This window comes from Nuphar pumila, chromosome 9, assembly GCF_984573655.1.
Source record: "Nuphar pumila chromosome 9, dmNupPumi1.hap1.1, whole genome shotgun sequence".
In the NCBI taxonomy this organism is placed as follows: domain Eukaryota; kingdom Viridiplantae; phylum Streptophyta; class Magnoliopsida; order Nymphaeales; family Nymphaeaceae; genus Nuphar; species Nuphar pumila.
Window position 1 is genome coordinate 105,415,430 of NC_143257.1, and position 10,005 is coordinate 105,425,434.

The following is a 10,005-nucleotide window of genomic DNA, read 5'->3' on the forward strand; positions in this document are numbered from 1 at the left end:
ACCCCTCTCCTTCTTAGTCTGCTTGCCTTCACAGCTGCATGCACCTTCTGGTGCGTCTGCAGTTCGGTTGGCTGCAGCCACACCCACAACCGGATGGGTGTTGGCAGGCTGTAGCCTGGATCCCCCGCTTTGGCAGAACCTCCCCCACGGGATTCTACATCCATGACCAAGTCTGGACCGCACTCAGTCTAGACTAGTCATGCTGTTGGCTTCCCTGTAGCTGGAGGTTTTTGCTCGCTGCAGGCAGCACCGGCCTGCCGCAACCCGGTTAGTCCAGGCCAGACTAGACCTTGCTGCCACGAGTGTTGCGGTTGCAGCACCTCAAGTGTTGTACTCACACTCGATAGCCCTACCTTGCAGGGGCAGCAGCCCGTATCCGCAGACCCTGTCTAGTCCGCTGCCCCCATCGCTCTGCCCCTTTAAGTTGCCACTCTTTCCTGCTGCAACTGGTTGTGAAAGGAGCGATTCCACAACAGCATGTGCAGCTTAATGCGTGCAGTATCAGCCCGGCTATTCCCAGCCAATTTTTCCATGGCAACCTGTTTTGTGGCAGCACCTCTTGGGCTGCCAACCTTTTGCAGAAAAATCGCTATGGAAGCAACCCTCTTGCTGCCATATCTCTGTAGATATGTCACTCGATGGCAGTGCATTCGTCACCGCAAATCCTCTGCATTCACAATGCTTCTGGCCGCTACTCGCTTGCTGCCACGTATCTGCAGAAAAGCGCATTGTGGCAGCACCTTGCTTGCTGCCCCTTTTGGCCGCAGAAATGGCACTCTTTGGTAGCACCGGGGGGGGGGGGTGTTGTTTCTTTTTGTTTCTCCTAGCGCTTGCAATGTTTGAGGCAGCATGAATAAATGAAAATGTTAGCCTAGTAAGTTCTAAAATTATACATATTACAGCATGTAAGTACACTGCCATGTGACATATGCACGTCTTGACACGATTACTCAAATCTTAAGTAAACACGCAAGTGCCAAAGTTGTTGCATGAATAAAATTACATCATTGACACCGTGGAGCACTATGTCACTGAACTCAAATAACTTAGGTTGATATATGCTTATCGACAAGTACCTTAGACATGTAAATGAGTCACAAACATGCAATATCAGAGCTTGTATGAATATCTCTAATGAAACTATGTATGTTCACCCGACACGTATATGCATGTTGCACATCTTGACACATATGTGAATTTTCGAATATGAGCATGCTTTATTCAAGTGTTATAATAGCATGATTATGCCACAAAATACTTAAATTGTTTCACAAGCGATCTTCTCTGAAAGACCATGCCTTGCATTATATCTTGACAACTTCCAAAAATATACCTATAGTACTTGCACATACATGTCAATGAAGTGAAGTATGTTATCGCACAGTTTGTCACTAGAATGAATTATACGAGTGAGGCCCGCTTCACCGAAACAAATGTCAGATTCCATAACATGAAATTTACTGCTTGAAACGAATTATGAGCATGTAGATTGCTATTCCATGAGGTGTGACGAAGGGAAATTGCATTGACAATGATGCAAATTGTCTATAGAAGCATGTGTAAACAATATGTCTTGCTTAAAATGACGTAGTGCATGCATTTTGAATCATGGAAATATACGACTGAATGCTTGATGATGTTAATAGTTTTGCATACACCTTGGCACATCATGTCACTGAACTAAAAGGTATTGAATTAAGCATGATTATGAATCAAGTGTCTTGTATTTAATGATGTTTCTTAGCATGCAATAAATGTTTAAATGGAATTGTGTGCTTTCACACTTGACACAAGATGTACACTTGATTCATCCCGAAAATGCAAAGGGGTTTTGGGGCACTTTGTAGGGGTATAATTGCCTTTTTAGGCATATTGAATGTTGAAACTCCATGGCGAGTTACGTGTGGATGATGGACCCACCTCATGAGTCAAGCTCACTTATTTAAGAATGTCATACACCCCTAAATGATGAAAGATGATGTCACCTTCACCAGTGAAGTGCTTCTCTTGGCTTGTTGTGCTAGAGTACATGAATGTACGAGTGTGACCTCGTCATGTTGTTCGTGTTGCCCTACGAGGAACACAGGGCCAGGTGTGCTTAAGTACCTCGAAAGGAAAGAATGTTGCTAGATAAGCATAATTATGATAAATCGTCAGGTTGCACCTTCACATAAGTTGAAATAACAGACACCGATGATACTTTTTGCAGAATGCAAAGTTCCTTCTCATACTCGAAGGGGTAATCGAGGCAATGCAATTAAACTAACGTGTTAATAGCTGACTTATGAGTTTGATGGTTTTTGTCATAGTTAATTGCTTAAATTGTTACTTGCCCAATTGCTTAATTATCTAATTATGTAATTGCTTAACTACTTAAGTACACTGAGTTATGAATCTAGATGCATGCTTGTCACACGATGATGTCACTCACTGCCTTGTGATAACTCAATGATTAAAGTTGTATTTCTCTGCTCATAGTTATAATTGTTGAAATATCCACTGTTGCAATTGAATGTTATTTATCAATCACATAAGCATGCTAATGTTCTTACTACTTATCTCTGATCATGTTGCTAAAGATGTATCTTCCTGCTTACTGTTTCATGTTTATAGTTGCACTTATTTCATTAGTGCAAATGTTCCTAACTGTTCTATCATGTTAAATTTACTTATATTTTTAATTGAAATAGTCATGTTAATTATTGCATATCATGCTATTACTGCTTATGTTTTGCATAATGAATAGTTGTGGATATTATCTCACCAACTCGCAAGAGTACTGACCCTGTTTTATGGAGATACAAGTGATGATTGTTATTGGTGCGATGGCGATCGATGTGTGACAGAGAATTGAACCCATCCTTTAGATCTTTGCGATCTTGGCAGTTGGTTTTGGGAAATCCCTTGTTTGGGAGACTTTTTGTAAGGGAGATGATGCATAATTCTTTCTGTCTCATTTTGTAAACCAATAGCAATGGAATGTTTCTTCTTGTTGCTCGTCCTGTAACCCACTTAGAATTTCCAACTAATTTTTCCTTATAGTTTTCCTGCTTGCACAATGTTTTCAAAAAAAAAAATACTCTAAAAAATCTAAGGATTTTCCAAGTTGGGATTTTGGTGCGTTACACACATGGTTGTTTTCTTATGCATGAGCATACATGGATTGATATGGGATTACATGTAAGTGACTGCATGGTGTGTTCACAAGTTTGTTCAAAATGATTTGTAAGTGAAAGCATGCAGTTGACATGAATACAGATATTAAATGAAATCATGCTTTGGACACGAACATTTGTACTAAATAAAGACATGCAACGAATATAAAGTTGTGAATTTATGCATATGTATGTGAACTTTACTAATTCATGCATATTTTTAAATTTGTATATATGAATGTGCATGGTAAATTATTCAAAAGTAATGCACTGGGATATGTTATTCATAGTTGTTGGCATATGTATGCATCAATTATCGAAATGAATCATCATGGGCTTGGTGGGCCTCGAGCTTTGGTTTGTTCCCTCTTCATTTATTTTAAATGCATCACAAAAATCACATAAATAATTTACACTATTCTATGCTTTTCTACAAGCGGTGGTCCGGTGATGGTTCTCGCAAGAGAATATACGAGCTTTTGTCTTTGTTTGCATACTGAATTGCAAATTAAAGAAATGAGATAAAAATAATCTAATAAAAATAAAAGAACAGTATAATGTACTTTCTAAGATGTCTCATTGGGAGTACGGGACTCTTGGAGTTTCGGTTTTGGGGGACCACGAGGATACAAAAACTCTGTGTGCGCTATTGTTACCCCTGAACCCAATATTGAGGTTCTTTCTTCTGGCCATGGTTTTAGGGAGAGTCTGTCACTTTGCTTGGAGGTGGTTTATAGACACAACTATTGTTTTGGTATACCAAGAAAAGTGACACTTGTAGATGGATGGTCCCTGGTGTCCCCGACATTAGATGGGTGGTCTAATGTTTCGAAGGCTGTTTCGGTAGAGGGCTAAGTTTGAAACTCAGTAATGAAAGACAACTTGTGTGCTAAGTTACCCTGGGAACCCTACTTGATCTCGAGAATTTTACCCGTTTGGTGTATCCACGGGCAACGGTAATTAAAAAGATAAACTTAAATTGTGTGCATTTAATAGGGACATGCATATGAAAAGAAAATTTTAATAAGAGGTAATAATTTACTCATGCATTACATTGAAGTTGTGCATATTTCTGCTATGCATTAGATCATGCATGTTTACATGTTCCCTCAACTATTAAATGTTGGTGAATGCTTAATAATTGTCTATAATGCATGAATGCTTAATCGAATTATGAATTTATCATAATTGCATAAATCTAAAATATTGTGTGAATTTTTATATGTATTCTTTATGCTCATTTAATTTATTAGAGGGATTCGTACACAGAATTCCTTGAATTTCTGACACCCTATTTCTGTGGTTTTTTGCAGCCGCAGGGGATCAGTGAAGTGACTCGGTTCTGGAAGAGCTATGAGTGCAACACGTTTGCTAGACAGCTTCATAGATGGACAATGTGGCTCTATTTTTCTTTACTTTTCCTTTACATTCAATTGATTTTGCACTCTAAATTTCCTTATGCAATTGTCTCGTGACTATTTCTTAATTAATAAAACTTTGGTTTGGTTTGGTATGGATGATAAATGTAAGGTCTCTTGTGGTTGGTTAAGTTATCCAATGGGGAGTGAAACTATAAAGGCCCCGGGTCTCTGAGATTGTTTCTGTACTTGTTTTAAAAAAAAAAATTGTACTTTTTAAGGGGTATGAGTTGGGGTCGTTACACTTTCTCCATAGGTTGGTTATTAGCATGAAGGTAATAAGCCGTTTGCTTTCCATCAGAGTTGAAGAGTTAGAGATTTAACATGCATATTCTCTCACTATATGCAATGAATTAGTAGGGATCTGCTTAACTCTAGCTTGTTGGAAATTCTCCACAATGTGGATGGTGACCACGATGATGACAAGAACCGAATTGGCATACAAGCATGCGCTATGGTGCTCTCTTAAAAGTGATAGTTGTCCCTTCAAATAGAAAGCTGAGTGCTAAAGGGTGAGCTGCAAATTCGCTTTTCGGATACAACCAAGACCGCATCTCTTGTGCTTTTCTCAATCACCTTTTACACAAAAGCAACGAATCACCTTGACATGGCTACCCTAAGCAGCACCACAAGAAAAAGGAAATAACTTTGATATAAGAGCGAAAAGAAGAAGGGAGTCTTCACCAGTCAAGCTATGTCAAAATCACCCTAAGTCTAAGTGACCTTCCAGAGTATATAGACTTGGGTTGGATAGTTGGTCAAAAGGACCTGAAAGATCCATTGACCACAACATTTAGCATACCCTATGATGGCTCTTAAAGTCTTGCATGCATCTATAATGGCTCTTTAAAGCTCTTCATGTGTCTACTAATGGCTCATAAAGCCTTGCATGCATCTACTAACGTCCAAAATGACCGGCTAGCCATTAAGGATAGGTGACACACTCAATATTGGTCTAGAATGACCCTTGAGTGGCTTATCAAACTTTAAAGATGTTAGGTAATAAAGCTCCTTAAATGGTTTTAAAAAACTCTTAACAGGTCTCAGAGACTCAATTTTTGGGATGCAAAATGATCCAAGAGTAGTAAAAAGAAGGTCAATGGTCAAAACTAAGATTAAGATTGAACTGTGCCAAGCCGAGCTAGGCTCAATCTATACCCAAATCCAAGTCCAAAGTCAAAATTTCAAAGCTTATTTGACAACCCTCCTGAGGGTCTTGCCCTCTAAGTCAACTCTACAAATTTTAAACCTATTGTTCTTCTAAAAAATTATCAACGTGGGACTAAAAAAATTGCATAAAGTAAACCTTTCCTTCAAAATACATATTTCAAAAAATTTAGGCAAAGAGAGGGTTATTTGGCCAATGAACTTGGTTTAAATGATTAATAATTTTGATTCAAAACAACAACAATCTCCCCACGTGAGTCAAAATTATATGATAGGAAAAAGCATGAAACTGCTTGTGAAAGTTGCATGCATAAATGAAGGTACCTTTTGGGTTTAAACCTTCACTTAGTACTAGATTCAGATTGTCTTAAAAACTAAGTAGTTAAGATTTGAACTTAGTCTTTATTATGGATATCTTAGGCCCATACACACATATTCCTTTTAGGTATTCATATGTATTATTAATATATTAAGGCTGCATATGTTAAGGGTTTTATGGAGTATCTCAATTCATGAGTGCTCTAAAGACAACTCAAATCTCGTAGAATGTGACCCACACCTTCATACTCATATAGGTGAGCCCATCGAAAGTGGAGATCTGTTTGAACCACTTTAGCCAAATTGGCTTATAAATCTTATTAAGAGTCTTGGGATTCAACTTTATATCACAGGTTTGTGTGCACTTATATTAGTATGCAACATGAAGATACTCTGTATCTTCATATATATTATAGTGCTCATCCAATTACTCTAGTGACTTGTTTTTTATTGAACCAAGAACTCAAGCGACCCAAGCCACTTGGTTGAGTTTCCATCACGAATTATTTTTTGTAGGACTTAATCATATTCCCTCGTATGTACTTTAGATAATCTTTTCGTGAAAGGCCTTTCATACATGAATATGCCCAGGTTTAGTGTGATCTCTCAACAAAATAATCACTCTTTATTTAAGTAATGATTTGCATAACTTTTTTTTTATAAAATGACATAAATAACACACAAAAGAGAACACACTATTATGTAGTTCAACCAGTGGATTTGCATATGTCCACAATGAAAAGCTCTCAATCTTCACTTATCTAAGAGCTTAATATTCATTATACGAATATTATTATAAGTCCTCATGAAGGGGAGATTTCTTGGAATACAAGTGTGCACGGTTTGAGAAACTCGAGTTTAAAAAAAGTTTCTTTCATCTCATGAATATTTTCCTTGTTAGACAACTTTCCTTAACCTCTTCTTTCTTGATTTCCTTCTTCCGTTGAACTTCTTCTTTCTTGATTTCCTTCTTCTCTTGGTCACCTTCCTTATCAAGGTTACCATGCCATACAGGTGATGCTAATATTTTTGGCAACTCTTCATTTGATTTTTGCATGCTTAACATAGGTTTGGATTGTTCTTGAGTTGGACTTGACATACTAGATTCGGATTTGGGTCCAACTAGACCATGTGCTCTAACATCCCCCTCAAGTTCAATTGGGTGAGCAGTACATTGAACTTAGGGTAGAGCAACTAATATTGAAGTGAAAGAATAGGTTTAGTAAGCACATCAACATGTTGGTCCTGAGAAGAGATATACTTAACAGAAAGTTTCCTTTTGACAATTTTTTCTCTCACAAAGTGTAGGTCGATTTCAATGTGTTTGCTTCAGTTGTAGTTTGAAAGGTAAAAGTCACAATTTACCTTTTAAATGCTCTTTGAACATTGTTTATGGCCCATTAAACATTGTTTATTAAGATGTATGGGGACCTGCCATAGAAATCTGTAATAATGGCATTAGGTATTAGTTATATTCATAGATGGTTATTCCAAGTTTACATGGTTTATCTCATTAGGCACAAATATGTTATGATAAATGTTTTAAAATTTTTTAAGATGCATGTTGTAAATGTTATGGGAAGGAAGATAAAGTATTTTCACACTGATTGGAAAGGAGAATGCCAAACTCTCTCCAAGTATTTGGTTGAGTGAAACATAGGACATAGAATTTCTTGTCCTCACACTCATGAGAAGAACGAAGCTGCCAAACATAAGCATTGGCACATTGTTGACACAGGTCCGATCATGATGGCACACGCTAGAGTGCCATCTAAATATTAGACATTTGCTTTTAGTATTATTGTGTATCTTATTAACTAAATTCCTTTGAAAGCGATTAATGGTGTTTAAAGAGTGGTTCAAATATGGTCTATTTTCTCATCTACATAGATGATATCATCATCACAAGTAGCTCAACCAAATTGGGGCAATAATTAATTGAACAACTTATTTCATATTATGTTGTTAAAGATCTTGGACCTCTCCATTTTTTCTTGGGAATTTAGTGACCCTATCTTGTATAGGAGTATTTCTGGCACACTACAATATGCTACTCTCACTCGACTAGATATTTCCTTCACAGTCAACAAAGTGTGTCAGTTCATATATTCACCCACTGACACTCATTGGGCAGTAGTGAAGCAAATTTTACAATACTTGAAAGGCCCACTTTGCTATGATTTTCTTTTAAAGCCAATAGCAAATCTTGTTCTCTTAGTGTATTAAGATGAATATTGGGTAGGGTCTCCAGATGGCCGTATGTTGGAGGCTATGCAATCTTTTTTGGGTCCAATTTGGTTTCTTGGAGCTCTAAAAAGTTGTCTGACTTGTCTTAATCTAGTACAGAATCAAAGTACAGAGCCATTGACGATACTACAATTGAATTGACTTGGCTTTAATTTCTCTTAAAAGAGTTGGGAGTGACTTGTGTTGAGGCTCCTACTCTGTGGTGTGACAATGTTGGTGCTTCCTATCTGAAAGCTCATATATTATTATTAAAAAAACATTATCATAAGGCAATTAAAAAGTATCTAATATTCATTACATTGTACAGAGTACATGATAACCAAACCTTCTATGCCAATGTCCAATAGATGTCTTCTCACCAACATCAGCCTCCTTTGATGTGCAGCCCATATGAAATTTATAAAGCCCTTTCGTACTTGTTTCTTGGAGAAGACAATTCTCTGTGCGATGATCCTTCACACAAGAACGATTATTATGAAATTCAAAATATACATCATTATCCTTACAAAACCTTTGAACCGATAACAAATTCTTAATAATATTAGGTACATGCAATATATCTTTCAAAAGTAAACCATGACAAAAGTTAGATGAACCAATGTATTCAATTTTCAAACCTGAATCATCTCCAATCTTAACCAAATCGGGGCCTTGATACTCATTGTGAATAGATAAGTTGTTGATGTCATTGATAACATGATGGATAGCTCCGGTGTTGGGGTACCAACCTTCTTCACTCTACACAGAAGCATTGGAGTGAGGCACAACATGAAGAGCCATGAGAGGAACCTAATTACCTTGGGTCATGTTAGTGATTTGATAAACATTGTTGAGTTGTGTGATCAGGTTTGTCACAATATTAGTACACGACCCTTAGTCTCTCACTTTGATTAGATTAGTTGTTGACCTACCACTCAACCGTCCTCTTCCCCAATTATTTCCATGACCTCCCCTACCATGACCAGCTTATTTAGTTGTGAAGTTGGCTGCTAAACAATCGTCTTAATGGAACTTTCATCGACATCCTTGAGTGTGCTTCATGAATCACCAAAAGGCAATGCAACTCGTCAAGAGTGATGGTTCTTTTTAAGTTTCTATAGATGTTTTGAATGCCATATATTCATTCAGAAGGCCTCACAAAATTTGAAGAATCATGTCCTTCATCAACGGGTTTAGATGCAATTGTCTACTGATGGGCAATGGCTCTAGCTTGATGAAAATATTCATCTATCATTTTTCTACCAGTTTTGAGATCTGGCAACTATGACTTTAGTTGCATGATGCAAGATCTTGTATATGCAACACAAGAACGCTTCAATGCAATCCACATGACATAGGTTTACTGTAATCCAACTATCTGAGTGTGAATAGACTCAGACAATGATGATATGATCCAACTCAAGATGAGTTGATCATATTTCAGTCACTCTACATAAGTTGGATTTAAATTAGATGAGTTTTTAATAAACTTAGGAGGTGCAGTCTTGCTACCATCAATATAACTCATGAGCCCATAAGTATGCAAAATCAATATGATTTGAGACTTCCAAATAAGATAATCATTTGAGGTCAGTTTGATGGCCACATAATGATGCACATTACTTGGCATGGATGAAGACGACATGCTGGAGATCATACCAAACATTTGTGCAATGGTCGATGGGTTGGCAAGGGTCGAACTTGTGTTGTGATCCATCGCG